General features: G+C 41.3%; 1 protein-coding gene and 1 long non-coding RNA gene across 6 annotated transcripts in view; both read right to left on the bottom strand.

Annotated features, from left to right (window-relative positions):
• Window positions 1–19197, bottom strand: part of LRMDA (leucine rich melanocyte differentiation associated) — a 1109623-nt gene that overhangs the window by 795325 nt on the left and 295101 nt on the right. The gene's annotated exons all lie outside the window — the stretch shown is intronic.
• On the bottom strand, window positions 5182–18823 carry LOC116535307. Its single transcript, XR_004262150.1, has 2 exons — window positions 15925–18823; window positions 5182–15889 (listed from the first exon to the last, which is right to left on the bottom strand). It is a non-coding gene; the product is annotated as an uncharacterized LOC116535307 (long non-coding RNA).

The raw sequence follows: 19197 nt of genomic DNA, 5'->3' as shown, positions 1-19197 counted from the left end.
ATATATATACACATTATAAATGTATACATATATACGTTTATATGTATCATAATGTATATATGCACATTATAACGTACATATATATACATACATACACATTATATAAATGTATATATGTATGTGTATATATACACATTATATACAGTAGATATAAAAGTTGCATAAACTAGTATTTATCCTAATTGTGGGTCATAATTAGATCTCTCAGTGGCTGTATTTTATTTTAGAAGAGAGGAGTCTTATATTGAACATTATTTTATTGAACTCTGATATTTTCCATTCCGTCCTATTTTTTATAACATTAGTTACAACCCACTAAATTGATTTTACAACTCACTAATGGGGTGCATCTCCCAGCCTGAAAAACAGTGACTTAAAGGAACTGTAATCATGACCAAGCAAAATGCAGTGTCATCTTGACTAGGCGATGGTCAGCATCTCCCACACTGTAGAGATGAGAAGCATAGGGCCTCACCCTAAATGGTTTTTTTTAAAATACATAAAAATTTATATCATTGGACTCCAAGTTTTTAATACATAGAAATTTATATAACAGGATTCCAAGTGTAATTACGAGGCAAAAGAATTCATAATGAGTTTAGTTACACAGAGGAAATATAAGTAAAAATGAGTTTGATAGACATCTAAATATTTTTTCTTAGATCACTAAACAGGCCAGGCATGGTGGCTCACACCTGTAATCCCAGCACTTTGGGAGGCCGAGGTGGGTGGATCACCTGAGGACAGGAGTTCAAGACCAGCCTGACCAACATGGCCTGTCTCCACTAAAAATACAAAAATTAGCCAGGCATGGTGGTAGGCACCTGTAATCCCAAGTACTCGGGAGGCTGAGGCCAGAGAATCACTTGAATCCAGGAGGCAGAGGTTGCAATGAGCTGAGATTGTGCCACTGCACTCCATCCTGGGCAACAAGAGCAAAACTCCATCTCAAAAAAAAAAAAAAAATCACTAAACAACAATAAAAGCCTCGTACTTAAATATTTCATTCAGTATGAAGACAAATAGCAAATGATAGCTCAAAAATTTGAACACGGTTATCTGAGCAGAAAGGATTTAGTCTAGAGGAGGGTGGGACATGGCACTGCTAGTTTTTTATTTATTATAAGCCTTAAGCATAAAAATACTATTTGATTTTCTAAATGGTATTCATGTTTTACTTTGCTAAAAAAAATTGATTTAATTTTTAAAAATCAATCCTAATTGCAATTCGGTATAGAAGAGTGGACACTCGATTGGGACCCTGAGACCTGCCATCTACATTCTCAGCCTGGGAAAGCTACTTGACTTTTTGGGACTTCACTTTCTTCTTAAATAAAATGAAGGAATAGATTCTGAAGCTTTCTTTACATACCATATTTTAGGACCCTATGACCCTAAAATATCTGATCATTTACAGATCATTTTAATGAAAGGATACAGCATTCCAAGATCATCCAAATGGTGAAAACTCACAATTTACCACACAAAAAGTTAGACCAAAGCTAGTGGTCTCACCTTCACAATAACTTAAGTAATCCCAGTGTTATCGCTTTGGGGCAGCTACTCAATTGTGTTATTTCTTCTTCCTGTCAATATGGTCCCTATCATATTTCATGAATTATAATTTTATGTATCACATTATTTTTTTCCTATTAACCATGTGCTTTTCTCAGAGTTTCTTTCTTGGTGTTTTCAATGCAGAGGCAAAATTTATTTCAATAATACCATAATTAAATCTCTTAGCAGCTGTATTTTATTTTAGAAGATATGAATTATATTCAATTTTTTTTATTGAACTGTCATTTTTATCTTAACTGTGGCTTAACCTAGTAATCTAATTATTTTTTCTAAACTTACTTTACAGCTAATAAAAGAAAGATATGAAAAATTAAATTACATAATAAAGCATGAAGCAAGTATAGCTATCATGAGACTCTCAGACTGAAAAACTAACATGAACTAATTTATACTATTGAAAAGTTGTTTTTCCCCATGTTAAAAAAAATCAATAAAAAAGAAACCTCTTTAAATGAAATAATAAATTAGGCTACTCTAATTCCCATAGATACCTTCAGATCATCATAACAGGATATCAACTTTTCAATCACAGTAGAAAGGAGTCAGAAAGGAATCAACCCTACAAAATATATCCCTAATATCTATGTTTAAGGCAATGTATAAAAGAAAAACTCCCTCTTCCTCCTCCTCTCACTTCTAAAGCATTTAGTTTTCAGCTCTAATATACTAAAAATTCTTTTTTCTTCCCTCTTTTCCTTTAGGATGTGTTCTAATTGTTTCTGTCTTCCATAAGGGCCATGTCAAAATATCAGCTCCCCAAAAAGAATAGCACTCTCTATCCAGGCACTGTGAAACACCTGCACAGATAAGTATTTGAAAAATGATTTTTATGGTGATGAAATAAAATGTATTCACAGTGGTAATTCTTTGGGGCCGTTAGGAATTCATTAAACAATACCTCAGCTCTAGAAACATCAAACCCTCTGATAAATATTTGTTAAGAGTCTCTGCAAATAGAGACACCCGTGATACAAGTTAGCAGAAACTACAAAAGTGTGTGTCTCTCTAATTCACACTCAGATTTTCCTGAGTCCTGACTAGAAGTTCTGATCTTAGCAAAGACAGCAGATAATCCTTTCTTCATGGTAGTTTGAACTCAAACAATTTTAAGTAGTTTTATGATTTACCCCTGAAGTACAGTGAACCAAGACCACCAAACTAGTTGCAGGGAGAGTTCAGTGAGTTAGAATTTTATTGCTTCAGTTGTTTAAACCAAACAGCTCTGTCAGTCTGAAATTAAAGTATTTATGCAATAACCTCTTAACTAATGTTTGTGGAGCATTTACACTACATAAAACATGGCATCGCATTAGGTATGATGGGAGACGCAGAAAGTACTAAACCTTCTCCTGCTCCCAACAGAAGAAATGTTCATCTAGCTGGTGGTGAGATGCTAACAGGAAAAAAAGCTGAACACAGTAACTTTACAGTGCAGAAACCTCCCAAACAAATACCTTAACCAAGTAGCTGAGGTTAACATTTCTAGTGAGAAGCCACGCTAATATCATGTACCCCTTGAGATAATGTGATACCTATGCGGTACTTTTCCCAAAACCCATAACTCCAAACTAATCATGAGATAACACATCACAGGAACCCATGTTGAGGCACATTCTACAAAATACCTGGCCGGTATTTGGACTGCCAAGGTCATCATGAAAAACAAAGAAAAGCTGAATTGTCACAGACCAGTGGAAACTAACGAGACATGACAACTAAAGGCAGTGTGGTGTTCTGGCCCCTGGATTAGATGCTGGAACAGAAAAAGGACAGAAATGGAAAAACAGTGGAATCCAAATAAAGTCTGGTGTTTTGGTTAATAATATTGTTCTGATTTTTTTTTAATTTGACAAATGGTGCCAGAGTGATAGGAAATGGTAACACTGGGAGAAACTGAAGTTAGGTTGGGGTCTTATAGGAATGCTCTGTACTACCTTTGCAACTTTTGTGTAAATCTAAAATTATTCCAAAGTGTAGTGTTTTTTAAGCTTATTTTTAAAAGAAATGGGAAGATATACGTCACAGGGCACAAAGTAGCTGTTATATAGTATGACTAAGTCTAGAGGTCTAAAGTACAGCATGAGGACTATAATTAATAATAAATTAAAAGATTCAAATTACATTATGTGAATTTCACCCTGATTTTTTGTGTATATGATGTGAATTTCACCCCAATTTACATTTTATACAGAGAGAGAGAGATGAATAAAAGAAGATGTCAATGAGTGACACAGGGGTACTGAAACGTCTACAGTTAGACTGCATCTTACAAAATTGCCAGCATTTGACCTTTGTCACCTGTAAAACAATATTTTCATATGATTCGACCTAACATATCTCTGTGGACTTGGGAGACGTCATGGTAAAATGGAGCTGGTGCTGAACATGAAAGGAAAGGACATAGCAAGGAGGACACATTCCAGGAGAAGGGAACAGTGTGAGCAGAGGTGAGGACGTGCACGGTGTGGTCAGAGACGGGAGAGAGACCTGCCTGTGCCAGTCCATGTCAGCAAGGAGGTGACAGAAGATACACTATCACAGCAAGGGCTTCAGGAAGGGAGGTATTTTAGGAATATGGAGATTCTGGGCTCTAGGTCTGAATACATACCAAGAGCCTGGTCTTCCCAATGGCTAGGAATGTCCCCTGGAAAGGACTACAGCCTCTAGGGACAATGACACATCAAAGTGCCTCAGTGGCCACATTTTCAGGCCCCGGGTGGATGTCTAGCATAATAGAAAGATCACCGAACTACAAAATGGCAGATCTAAGTCCTGGTTCTGGCTCTGCCACTAATGGGGTGAGAAACCCTAAACAAGTCCTCTCCTTCTGTCTGCATCTCAGATTTCTACCCTAAAGAGGAGGGGAGCTGGATAAGTCAGTCTCCAAGGCCTCTTCCAGCTCTAAAACACTAATTCTGATGAGGAATGAAATATGTTTTTTGGCTTTCAGAAGCAACATGTGGTTCACTCAAGTAGAGAGAATGACACAAGGTCCATGAAAGCAAAAACACCGAGAATAAAAGAACTGTGTTTTTATACACAGGAGTCTATTCTTTTATGATACATGTCTAGACCCCTCTAAATATTTAAACAACAATATCATACCAGTATGAAACCTCTCTAAATCAGGCTCTGTGGTTAAGGAGGATATATGAACAGATGTGATCTTATTAAGGCCCTAATGTAACTCAAAAACAATTTGTCATATCTGACGGGTATTGTTAAATTATGTCCACCTGCCAGAGGCAACCAGAGAAATTACCAACCGCCTTTACTCTACTCTTACTCAAAATTCTCTAAAAGCTCCCATAGATGTGTCCAGGACATGTATTTTTTAAAACAGTAACCTAATTGTCACCAACACATAACAGCCAATGTTTCACAATTCCTTTTCATGTATATTTTATTATGGGGCCCAACTGTTTCAACACCCTAGTGGTTCAACTTTAATGCAGCTCAGGAAACCCCCTAAGTAATATCTATCACAAAATGTTTAACATCTGTGAAACTTGGACCCAAAATGTTCCAATTTTTTCTTTGGGTTGGGGGCAGCGCTTGGGGGTGGGGTATGCCGGCCACGGTTTTCATTAACGGCAATAGTGCTGGAGCTCACAGGTATTTTAATCACTTCTCAGGCAGGAAGAACCTTTTGCGTTTACCTTCCTACATGCTCAAAATTCTTTCAAACTACCATTGCCCTGCTTGCTCAGAGTCAATTTAAACCTGAACCCATTTCCTTTCCCTTCTCTAAACATTTGTCTCTCTCCTTCTTGCATTGCAATATTTTAATTAAGTGGAACAACGAAAGAGAGTGGAGAAAAAAGAAGTGTGAAGCATGTGGTGTATTTCCCAAGCTATTTCAAAACTTCTCAGAGCGCTTTGGTCTCCAGAGGTGGTTGAAATATTCCTTATCCCACCAAGGAAAGGATGAAAAATTGATCTCCTCCAAACTTCAAATGCGCAGATTTCCTCAAATGCAGACTGTAGGAAAGAAAGGCAGGCTTAGGAGTTACCAGACCAAACGGGAAGCAGTTCTCAGAGGACTCACAGCTCATCCCAGGCAACTCCCCGGGCAGAGCATGTACGCAGAGCCGCTGGGAGAATAAACAGCAGCTCCACTTCTAAAAGAAATCAAAGCAAATCTCAGAGAAAATGAACATGGAGTCAAACGTCAGTAATTCGGATCAGCTGGGGGGAAGGTCAGGTTGGATCAGGACAAAGCCTTGATGATAAAGTTTTCTTTTTCTTCCAGAAAGTACAACTGCATTTATGTCAACATTCACCGCAACCCATTCTTCCCGCCTCCTCTCACCACCTCCCAGCTCCCTCGCTCCCTCATGGGCAGCACCTTCATCTCCACACAGACTGTAATCTTCCCCATCCTTAAGCTTCTGTTCATGATTCTCCCCTTTTGCCTGAAATACCCCACTGCCCACTGCCTACTTGGTAAACGCCTTCTCAATTTTCAAGACCCCACTCCAAATGTCACCTCCTAATCAGAATGAATAGCACTAATCGCATAATGCTCTGTACATACCAATTATATAGTAAAGCGGTTCTCACCTTGGCCAGGTGGTATTAAAATCACCTGGAGAACATTTCCATACAATCCCAATCCCTGTGCCCATCGTCAGTGATTTGATAGAATTGGTCTGGGGTACTCCTTTTACAAGTTCCCTGAGTGATCTCAGTGTGCAGGCTGGGCTTTAACTCTGAGTATAGAACTTATCACACTGTTCAGAATGATTCACCATACCTGTACCCCAAGAGCAGAGGGCCCTTGGGGAAGTCTTGCCATAGGCAGGGATGGAGGACATGAGTCCTTCCAGAGGCTTCTGTAAGTAGGAGGAACTTCATATGATTTCAACATGTGGCTTCCCCATGTGGTTTATCATGAGCATGCATGTATTTTTCATAGTGTACCTCCCATACTTCCCTACAGCACGCCTATTCATGCCTGTTGGGGGAGGATCCACCACCACAGCTCAACCTGACTTTCCATTATTTCCGCACACAGGCTCTTGGCCAACTGGGTGGCCTTGCCCCTTTTTCTCCATCTTGTTGAATTGTATGCCTTGTTCAAGGCCCGCTGACCATTTTGTCTCTTGAAGCCTTCCTTTGCCCACTTCAACTCACAAGGGTTTACTTTCCCACTCAATTTCCACTTACTTTAGCCCCTGTCCTCAGATGCCTTGACTGGCTGACAATCTCATGATATGTGTATGAAAAACCTTGTCATGGAGAGAGCAAGGAATGTGCATCTTACAGAGATTTTTACTTCCTGCCTATAATGCAAGTGCCTTAGTCAGTCCGGGCTGCTATGACAAAGCACCATAAACTGGTGGCTCACAAACAACAGAAATGTACTTCGCATTCGGTCCTCATAGCATTCTCAAGGATTCCTCTTAGAAGGGCACTAATCCCATCATGAGCTCCATCCTCATGACCTAATCACCTCCCAAAGGCCCCACCTCCTAAAACCATCACACTGGTGCTTAGGAGCTCAACACAGGAATTTGGGGGACATAAACAAAGAGTCCATAACAGGAAAGTTGGCTGTGCAGCAGGTACTCTACTTGTATTTGTTGATGGAACCCACCCAGAGTTGGCCCTCTTCTTCCCAGGCCAGGTTGGGGGACATCAAAAGAAGATAAAGATTAAGATAAGGATTAAGGATTTTGTGCTCCAAAAAGTCCACAGCGTAAACATCACAACAAATACCCTTGTGGTAGACGAAATTCTAAGATGACCCCATAAACCTTGCTCCCTGATCCTACTTCCATGTTTACGTATGTTTCATGCCAAAAGGGATTCTGCAGATGAAGGTTACCAATCGTGGTAGCCTTAAGATATGGAGCTTATCCGGGTGAGTATAACCTAATCGTGTGAGCCCTTTTTTAAAAGCAGAGGTTTTCTCTGGCTAGTAGCAGAAGGGTATGTCAGAGAGCTCAGAAAGGTAAGGAGGAGTCAACATGAGAGAGAGGCCCCATTCCTCACTTGAGATGGAGGCGGGCATGTGGTCTGAGAATGCGCCCTGGCCAACAGCCAGCAAAGAAACAGGGACCTCAGTCCTACAGCCAAAGGAAATGCATTCTGCTGACAGCATGACCGAGCTTGGAAGCGGGTTCTTCCCAGAGCCTCCAGAAGAAGATACACCAGGGATGACACCCTGATTCCCACCTGTACTGTTTGCTATCTGTTTCCTGTCTGTCTGATACGCTGTACCAAGCAGGCTTGCTGGGTCTCCCAGCCTACAGCTAGTAAACAATGTTGTTTCATGCCGCTAAGCTTGTGGTAGTCTGTTACAGAGCAATCCCCAACCATCCCCACCCCTCAAACTGCCACGTAAGAGAAGTTCCTCTTGTGACTTAATAAACATGCCTTAATATATGCTTGTCCTCATTAATATGTTATCTGCATATATACATATATACATATATGTGAATGACAGGCTTCTAAAAGAGTAAAAAGTACAATATCAATGCAACATACTGTTTCTATGCCTCTCAAAGTATCATAATGGCTCCCAAATTGAATGCTATTCATGCTAGAGGTCATTTATGAATTATTAGAAATTGAATCACAAATCAGATCCTCTGTCTCAAGTTCTATTTACTAAGCACCACTGTTTGCCAAGTCTGCTGCTGATCAACAGACATTAGGGTTCTCCTGATATCTGAAGAATGCACAGCCAGCCACATGGTACAGTTTCCACCACTCTATGTAGAGATAAGAAGGCCTGAGTGCTCATGACAATTTCTTAGGAAGCCAATGACCCTAGCCCATGTTGCCTGAAGACGGGGAAGAGGCAGGTGGTCACAGAGGGGCCCTGGGTAAAGCATTATCTACATCCACTTAACTGGCATCTCCCTAAATCCACACACCACATAAGGCACATAAGAAGTCAACCTCAATTGCCTGAGACTGAGAGCCACAACCACCCAGCCCCACCAGCCTGTGATGACCAGTGATGCTGCAGTGATGACCAGTGATGTGTTCCCAGCAGCCATTCCTCAACCCTGGAGAGACATCACCTGCCAGGCCGCCGCCCCTCAGCCACAGGCTTCCGTCTGTCTGCGTCAGCATTTGTCTGAAGATCGCACCTCGATCATCTACAGGGGAAATTGATGTCGATGTCGACAGCATGAGAGAGGAATGTAACTACAGCCTATTCTAAAAGCACACATTTATTTTATTTTATTTCAGAAATGTATGCATTATGTATGGCTGTACATAAACGTTTTTATAGAGCCTCTTAAGTGATTTACCATGAGGTATGTTTGATTATAATCTCTGCTTATTTAAGAGAGCCTTATTTACCCCCATGGTATTTAATACATTGAGACATGTTTCAACGAACAGTGACACCAGTAAACAAAAGTTACTGATCTACCTCATGAGTTATAAAACTTGTAACATGCTGTAAACAGCTCTGTCATTTTATTTCGCATATTGCATTGTGTGCGCTGCCTTATTTATCTTGTGGTAAATCTTTATGTATCAAAAATGCTACAGAAGGCACAACAGATAAATTACCGACAGACACTAACATCTGACTAGTTAATCAAACAAATAGGACATGTAACAAAGAGAAAAGCTATAAATATTGACAACAAGCTGCTTCAGTCACAAAAACATTCAATACTTCAGTTCTCAAGTGTGAGTTTTATATCAGTCCCCTGGAAACAGTTTGTATCCTCCAATAAATTTTTACAGTTGATTCACCTGCCTGATACCCCTCAGCCATTTCCTTCAGAAGCTGTCAAACCCGCCAACGATAATATATGGCCCGACCAACAAGAACAGCTGTAGCCATTCTCTTCGCAGGTTCTTGTACCCTGTTCTGCATAAAATAATACATCAAGATTAATTGATTTCCCGTCAGTCTCACAGAACAGAAAATTAATTTTCATGTAGCTATTTTCCCCAGCATATGAATTTTGTACATGGCAAGTAATTTAAGTTTTTAATTATTCATGAGCAAGGAGGGGGGTGGGGAGAAACATGATAAAGTAAGCTTGCAAAAACCCCAAGGCCAATCTCTGGGCCTGGGTTTGTGCTAAGGCAACAGTAGCATTCCGCTAATGCCCATATAAATAATGTATGTATTAACATACATCTTAGTACAACACCAATTTCTCTCACTCTGACCCGAGACTACCAGGTCACCCCGCGGTACTTTGTCAAAGTCGCCGCGCTGGCTACATGTGACATGCTGTGGGAAAACACAGAACATGTCAGCCATATTGAGGTGACCTCCGCCCGCCTGTCTCGGCGGCCACACAGCCCAGGCCTGATAGGAGGTAATTTAACGGTCAGTGTGTGAGTGGGACCGAGGAAAAGTTGCTAATCAGCCAGGTGCTACCTCAGCAAGTCTTCCATTTGCAGGTGCCACTGACTTGTGAACGAGAAAAATGTAACCAGAAAATAGAAAGAGAGCGTTTGACTCACTCCAGCCCCATCCTTCACAGACTCTCTGCAGACCAGCTTGAGAAAAACCGTCTCCTCAGGAAGGGAAAAACCACAACGTGAGCACCTCTGGCAATCAAGCGTATTTGCTAAAACGCAGACAAAAATGCTCCCACAGTGCCTCCTTAGAAATGTCATGGGCATACTTCATATAAACTGCAAGACAGGCAAACGTGGGGCGCTTGCCTCGGGTCGTGGAACTCAACTTAACCCCATTAGGACCAAAACTGAACTTAGCATCGCACACCACACTCTTGGGCACCGAGGAATCAGCCACCCGAGTCAAGGCGTTTTGGTCATTGATTATTTATCAGTGACGTCTTCTGCCCTGAATGTTAAGATTTCGTGCAAAATTGGGAGATCACTATTCCCAGTTACACAATCTGACTATACCATTACCGGTTAAGAATCAGAGAAGGAATCTGATCAAATTACCAAACTTACATGGGACAAGTAGACTCCAATAGTGAGTCGGGGAAAGGAGAGGCCTCTATCGAACCAAAGAGTGGCAGAGAGAGAAAGTGACGGAATTCCTCTGAAAGGAGAGGCTGGCTTGGATGGCCTGAAGCTGTAGCTCATTTGGGGCCAGCGCCAGCCCCATCATGACCCCACCAGCAGGGGGAGCACCTTGGTAAGGGGAGGAGACAGGGAGAAGTTCAAAAACCAACATGAAAGAAACTCAAAATTACTTTAAGGAAAAAAAAAAAAAGAAAGAATTTTACCCCAGGGGGTTAGGAGGCAGGGACACTTGGATGGGGAAGGGGCTGCGTTTGATGAATCTGATGAAATATTAATAAGGACACAAAAGTGGAAGTTTCTATGAGCGTCGTTTCTTAATAGCTTGTAAAAATGGCCACTCTAACCAAAACCAGAGAGAAATCAGGAAATTGCTTCTCTCCTTAGAGTTCGCCATGCCTCACCCCGGAGGCTGGAGCAAAACTGTGCTTCCAGTGTTTCCATCATAAAACCTGTTTCTCAGTAACCAGTGAAACCTGTAAAAACTCACTTCACCCAGAAATTTGGCACCACGGTGAGGACTATAGGTTCTCTTAAGACTGTTCCAGAACAGCGCTTCAGGATTATATTTCTGTTACCATGATGGCTCGAGACTAAGGGGCAACAGGATACATCATGTCAAGCAGCTAATTATTAACACTGAAGAACAGCTAGCCAACTTAGCCTGAGTGAAGATTAAAAGGGGGAGGCATGCTCAATTGTTTCATGTGGTATATTTGTGAAGGGAGAGTCAATGAGGTTTGCTTAAGTCTTTGTATCTCTGGTTCTAAAAACAAAACAGGATGAGGAAATTAACTACAGCACTGATACCCCAACAACAAAGGCATTGCTCAACTGCTACCAAACAAACCCAGATCAGGGTGCTGCAACCTGCCCCCACGCCAGGAAACATGCCCAGGCCCTCCCAGACTCCTGCAGATACCCACGGCCACATTCCTGGGATGGCCCAAAGCTCCTGCCACAGTAATGGGGTGAAACCACAAGGCTCAGGGAATGCCAGGGAAAATTTCAGCTAATCATTTCTCATTGCTGAGCACATGTGATGCACTCCTTACTTTGCTGAGAGAGTTTTGCCATCCTGGTTGATTAGAAAGGGTTGACAAAGCAAAGCACCAGAGAAGAGTTTATCCCCTGAGGACTCTGTGGGTTTGGTTTGCTTCTGACTGGTGACAGAGCTTTAAGAAAGCAATTTAGGGAGCTGATCCAAGGCATCAACACTGGCAATCAGGTGGTATTTGAGGCATGTGTGTGTGTGTGTACAAAGGAAGGGAGACAACATGGGGTTAGAGGAAAACCTGAAGCATTCAGAATGGCCCTAACCTTCAAATCAGCCACGTTCCCCATCGCAGCCCTGCCTTCCCCACCCTACTCAATAGCTAGAGAGCTGGCAGTTGGCATCTGCATGGCAACAAAGGTACATTTGCTTTATACCTGTTTGTAGTTTTTCTTAATCTGATATTAGAGGGGGGAGGTTTGCTTTATCTTGTTTGGAAAATAATCCTATCAAGAACATAAATGAACTCATTATGCACACCATAAAAATACATATATATATATAGATGTGCTGGCAATTCTGTAACTAAAATGTAAAAAACTTCTTGAAGCCGACGCTGCTGCTGGCATAGCTTAAAGGTCTTTGTTTCTGTAAATTCAATTGAGTGTTTCTATTTCTAAGTCTGGCAAGAGGTTCTAATTATTGTTAGAAGCCTAATTAGCATTTAGTATTACATTACAACAACTGCAGCAAAATTGTACCCATTCTCCAATAAACAGTATTCACAGTATGCAATCAAGCCTCTGCACCGAGCAATGAGAATTAATAGCACCGCACGACAATGGTAAATCCTCCATCTCCCGCTGTGTGTGTTTAATAATTTTTCACTCCTTCCAGATTGTTCCCATCAAGCACAATTCCCAAGGTCCTAATCAACCACCCTCCCCATCAATACTACACAGAGATCTGAGCACTGAAAATTATCTGCAATTTCAAAAAGTGCTTTGTTGCATTATTAGGCCACTGACCTAAGAGGTAATGGGTAAATAGTTTCTGAAAAATGTCCAAAGCACAACATAAATTAAAGCTTATAGTCTTGCCTGCTGTTCTCACCATAGCTATAACTGCAAACTATTACAGTTTTTACACAATATTCCTAACTATAATTTTACACCATAATATTGGTGCAAAGCGCCAAATGTTCTGCTTTCATGAGCCTTCATTTACTAAATGAGGAGAGTTTGGGAAAGAAGCGGATGTAGCCCGTCCTTCAGAATTTCTTCTGGCCCCATCCTCCTCCCACTGTCATACCCTTTTGCCCAGCTCCCACCCCCACCTCAAAAAAAAGTTCATAATTAAAGTGTGGGCATCTTATGGTGGACGGATATTTAAAAAAATTATAAGTAATGGTGTATGTCTGGCTCTCTGTGTCTCACACATGATCTGTAGGTAAAATGAGTTAGGATACGCTGCTTCCGAGGTAACTCGAATGGACTTGTAAATATCTTGCTGAGAGGGTAGCTGATAGCGGCTTCCGTTGTCTGCTGACTGGTGATGACTGTAACAGTGTCACACAAACCGAAGGCTTAAGTAGGAACACCTTGTTTCAACAATCTGACACGTGTACTCTGGGCTAGTGAAGAGAAGTTTTGTCCACGGAAAACAGAATCCATAGCCTCAAATCACCACAGAACACAGAAGCAAGGTGCCTCTAGTGTGGCTAGGTAGAAGGCAGTGCACAGCACAACACAGCAGTTCCCACCGAGAATATTCCTCAGTACTAATCCAGGAGTTTAGGCTGAATGTGGTGTTTTTGTTGCTGATTGTTTGTTTGTTTTTCATGGGAGCAAAAATAAAAAGAATTTCTGACGACTCCACTCAACCTAACCAAGTAAACATGTAAGGACCTTCCCTGAGCAAAGCTAGCGGCTGGATTATGCTGTGGTCTGCCATGCTTCACCAACAAAAACACTTTTCATTTTGCCATAATACATCAACATCTCCCAAAACAAAAGACTTTCATAACATTGGTAGATTAATGCCATTAATTTCTCAGGACTGACTTTCTGAATAATATACTAAGTTTTTCCAGCGTCATTATAATACCCTACTGCACTCTTCAGTCATACGGGTCACTTATTAATCCACTCAATAAATGTTTATTGAGTGCCTACTACTGTTGCAGGTACTTGGGATACACTGGTAAACACGGAGGACAACGATCCCTACTCTTGTGGGCATGTATTTCAGTGTGAGGTAGGCAGACAACCTACAATCACCCTCCTGAATAAGTAAATTAGAGTGAATGCTGAAAGGCAATGGTGGTAAGGGGTAGTGGCATGGGAAGGAGAAAACGCAGAGCAGCATGAGAGGATCAGGAGCATCACAGAAGGACGCCCTGCAGTGTTAAATCAAGCGACCAGGGTAGGCCTCCATAAGAATGCGGAATCTGAGCAAAGAACTGAAAACGAAAATGCTTGATACATGTCTCAAAACTCTTCAATATATTTTTCTCCCAATTCTGAGCACTCTCTCCATCCTATTTTCTGACAGCACAGCCTGCTGGGCTTGTTAGCATATACTGAGTGGACAGGACTCCCTGCAGGATGGCAGGTGCCACAGAGGGGAATCCAGGTCTGCCCTGTCCTCTGCAGCTAGCATTGTGCCTAGAAAAGAGCAGGTACTCAATAAACATTCACGGAGTAAATGAACACATGCATGAATCCATGGTAACACATGTATTTATTTTCAAAATCCCGAATAATTCCTTATATATTGATATAATTAAGAATAACAAATTCTTTGAGCTTAAAGGAAATGAAAGGTCTAGTCTATCCAGTAAGGACACTGGGACCTAGAGAGGAAGTGATACTTCCAGACTAGAGTCCAATTCTCCTGAATACCCGCATTGTGGCTTTTCACTCCTCCCCAAAGACTAAAGATGGCAGGGGATGTCAGGGGCTGACAACTTTGCTTCATCCCACCATGGTGGCCCTGGTGGTTGCTTTCTCTATGCCCATGTGTATAATTTCATTCTCTCTCTCAATAATCACTGGATATTTTCTCTCTTTTGACTCAGCTCTATTATTGTTACATTTTTTCTTATGTATCCAAGTTTATATTATCATAGCAAACCAAACATAACACTTCAAGCAAGCAGGAGAGTTAGAAGACCACAGAACACTCCAGCCCTTGGGCAGTCAGATGGCAACAGAAGAAAGAGCCTATCGATCTTGGGTTCCTCAACTAACACACAAGTCCAAAGACCATCTCTCTTCTGTCTCCCAGGCAGCAGAAACAGCTAGGTGAGCCCCAAGCAAAGGTAAGAACCTTGAAGGGAAAGGGCTTGAGAAGCCTCCTTCTCAAAGAAAATTTCTCTGTTTCCAAGTAGGCTACTACCAATAAAAGTCCTTTTCTGCACCTCCTTTAGGGCTCCTGATTCATCCTCCACTTTAGAAAGACAAATCCAATGGTATACAGAGAACTGTCATTATCTTTGGCATCTTTATCCCCCTACCCACCCCAATCCTACTTAAAGATACAAGACCGTAAAAGACATGTCTGTCTCATGAGGGGAAACTGCTTCCCTCCTCTCTGCTAACTCCCAAGGAGAGGGTTCCCATCCCCTTCCTTTCCCTTCCAGCAATGGCAGAGCAAGAAGAAGCAAACTTCAAGGTAAGAAACGAACATATGACCCTTCATTCTGCTTCCATCACAGGCCACATTATTGTCTCAATAAAAAGTCCCACCCATTTCTGTTTGCTCTGTATGGGAAGAGAAAGTCAATCTGTGGCACTCATAAAGAAAGGCCAGAGAGTTTGCTCATGAACTTAGGGCAAGGAGATAAATGGCATGTTTATAGGATGGGAACAGCTTACCTTCTGCAGACAGATAAGCATGACAAATGTGACAGTGGTAAACATGAACCATACAAACCTCTTCCCCATTCTCACCCAACCTAACTTGGTTAGGTTGGCCTTTCTTGGATGGTAAGACAGAGAAATCAATTCAGAATAATGGCAATCACAATAATGGGAGGCACCAATGATGCAGAGCTCACCATTGTGCTAAGTGCCTTCCACGCATGTTCTCTTTGAAGCTGGAAATTTGGCAGAGGCCTGGGCATGCTGTCATACTAACACATGGGACACAAGCAGTTCATCATAACACAGCCCACTGATTCATTTTCATCCACCACTGAGACATTCTTACACTGAAATTTGAGATCACTAAATTACTATGAAGAGACTGGTCTAAATCTAAGGTGATTTGGGGGCTTATAATTCAAGAAACATAGGGCTTGTCCTTAAATTGGGAGCCATGAAGCTTTAGCTTCCCAGTATGTTTCTGTATCGCCAGCAATACACTCTCAAGCCTGAACAAGGAGACTGCTTCCCTGAACCCTCCTCAACCTTTTTCAGCTCAGCTTTTTCCAATGTGCTCCTCCTCATGAATTAAGAAGCCCTGGGGGCCCAGGAGCATGCCACAGTGTGTCTTCCACCTTCCAAGTTCCGCTGTGGGTATCCAGAACTCTATCAAAAGTAAGCCATCCTACAAAACTAATATGTACAACTAATATGTACAATTCTAGTCCTGATATGGCTGTCCGTGATGAGCTGTGGACAAATAGGCAGTCTGGACATGCAGGCTGTGTTGCGACCCATCCAGACACATGTGCAATGAAGCTACTCAGCATACAAGAGAGGGCCAGGGCTGCACAGAGAAGGGGGATGGTCAAGAGACCAGGGCAGGCTCTCACCATGCTGCCACATTCCAGCTCCCCAAGGAAGTAGGGAATTCTAAATTGCAATTGAATTCCAATTCGTTAACAAAAGTATATCTGCCATGGTAAAAGAACAGAGCATATTTTATTTAGCATTTGTTAGTTTGGTTTATAAACACTCAGACATATGGTATAGAGGCTTCCATTTGTACTCTTGCCCAGGAATCTGCAAATGTTAGAGAAGAGCATGAACCTTGCCCTGGGATTCCTGCCCATGGTTTAGTCTTCCACATAAATTGATGCTTCCTTTCCAAACACAGGCATGCCTCCATGTAAGCACACCCAGACGTTAGGTATCCAGATTTATACCAAAGCCACATTTGAGAGTCGGTGCTCCATCTACTAAAGGATTCCATTATTCAGCAAATTCCCCTGATGCATTTGGTTGAACCAACTGATAAAAATTTATTACACACACACACACAAATCTCACAAATTCATCTTTTCATAGGTAATGTAGAAGTGTTAGGGGAAAAAACTTAAATGATTCTCCCTCTACTACTATTTCATTTAGCAAATGCTTAGTCACTATAAAAAAGAAATTAGAAAATGTAGATAATCCAAAGGAATAATATAAAAGCGTCTTCTATGGCACTTGGCAAAATGAGCCCTGTTAGGATTTTATGCATATACTTCAGATTTTTTCAATGTCATTATGTACATGTATAAAGACAAAGCTATAGATGGTTGATTTTATAAGAATTCTGTTATTCTATGACCATAAACAATTATTCAGGGCCACCTGTGTGCCAGGTCCTGAGAAGTCCAAGATTAGCCAGACATCATTTCTGTTGTATCAGAGCTTATGCTATAGTTGAAGAATCCAATGTGTCAATCAGCAATTACTTTGCAATATGAAACATGCCTTACGAGAAATGTATACAAAAGACTATAGAAGACTTTATGAAGAGTCCAGAGATGGGAATGACTTTTTCTTCCAGGGGAATGACGTCAAGGTTTTGCCAACACTGAATTTATAATCTCTGGGCTTCATAGTCTCATTCAACAAACATTTATTGAACATTTACTGTGGGCCAGGCACTATCTTAAGCACTGAGCATATAGTGATGAGAAAGACAAAGTTCTACCCTCGTGGAGCTTATACAGACAAATACATTTACAAATAAATAGCTAAAACAGTGTCATCCCTTTCTCTTGGCATAATGATACACAGGAAGTGCTAAAAAAAAAAAAAAAAGAGAGAGATGCATGTTGAATGAATAAAGGAACCAAAGGTATATGATGAGTTCACCTCTTTGCATTTCCATTTCAAAGGCAGGTATTGTCCTTGAAGTTACCATATCAGACAGTTGTGAGTTTTCAAAATACAACCTGATATGTCTGCTCTGTTTCACTTAAAAATATGAATCCAATAGGCTTAATCCAAAATCTCTAGCTCTGAATTGGGTTACCATGTATTGCATTTGATTTGTATTTCCACCAGGATCAACCCAAGCATCCTCATATAGACACCAGCAATGTACATGATTTATAGCAAGTCAGTCAAGGTAAAGCCTATAGCTTCCCTTCACATTTTGACATTATCAGATTACTTCAGAAGCTGGCAGCAGCTACCATAAGTAACAAGCTGTCAGTGTAAATAAATCACTCTCTCAAAAATAACTGCTAAAAAGTATAGATTAGTATGAGCAAAGGTGGGCTTAGCCTTAAAAAAATTCACCTTCCCAAGTCTCCTACGTATTTAATTTTATATAGAAAAAAGAAAATAATTCATTTTCTTTCTTTAAAAAAACAAAAGGTTCCAGGCTGAAGATCCACATAAAAAACTCAAGGTGCAATAGGAAAGTTTGTGGCTCTTGCGTATAATTCAACAATCAATTTGCAATCACCTAAAAAAAGCCTAGGGTGTGGGGAACAACTAGCAGGTTCTATGCCGAGCAACCCAGGCCAGGCCAACTTCATTTCCTTCAATGACGGAATGACAGGTAGTGTGATAAGAGAAAAGCAATAGATGCAATCCACCCAGACTGCAGCAGGCCTGTTTGTCTGGTCTCATATGATGTACTCATCAATAAGCTGGAAAATCTAACCTTAGAAGTCCTCAGAGTGCTAGAGCACCCCACCCAGAATAGGATCTCCAGTGTCTGTGCACCATCAGGGGTGGGGACAGGTAAGTCAGTCACCATACTGAAGAGGTGAATGGTGAGGTTGTGGCCATTGTGCATCTATTGATCTGTGTTGAGAGGTATTGAGATCTATGAGAACAAGAGAAAGTCAGTGCTCTACAGAGCAACTTTTCCATATCACACCACCCAAAAAGAAAAAGATACATGTCACTAAATCCAGGCATCACTAAGGATGGTCACAGTAGCTTTCAGGCAGAATATGAAAGGGAATTTTTAGTGGTGTGTTATAAAAGAATAGCACTAGAAAGCATTAAAATCAGCCAGAGGCCAGGTGTGGTGGCTCACATATGTAATCCCAACACTTTAGGAGGCTGAGGGAGTTGGGGGTGAGGGGATCCCTTGAGCCCAGGAGTTCAAGACCAGCCTGGGCCACATGAAGAGACTCCTTCTCTACAAACAAAAATTTAAAAATTAGCCACGGTGGTGTGCACATGTAGTCCCAGCTACTTGGGAGGCTAAGGTGAAAAGATTGCTTTAGCCCTGGAGTTCCAGACTGTAGTGAGCTATGATGGTGCTACTGAACTCCAGCCTTGAGTGACTAAGTGAGACTCTGTCTCTTTAAACAACAACAAAACCCAGCCAGATGCACAAGACGTTGGAATCAAGCTATCACTATTCGGTGTGGGTCAACATATAGTGTCCTGTCCTTGTTCAATCATGATTTGAAGTTAATACTGCACAGGTACATAAATTCCCTCCCACCTTAGTAT

Source organism: Sapajus apella, unplaced genomic scaffold (genome assembly GCF_009761245.1).
Source record: "Sapajus apella isolate SASKATOON/1434 unplaced genomic scaffold, GSC_monkey_1.0 scaffold94, whole genome shotgun sequence".
Taxonomy (NCBI): domain Eukaryota; kingdom Metazoa; phylum Chordata; class Mammalia; order Primates; family Cebidae; genus Sapajus; species Sapajus apella.
Note: the sequence above shows the minus strand (reverse complement) of the source record. Positions and strands in the feature narration are given on the sequence as shown.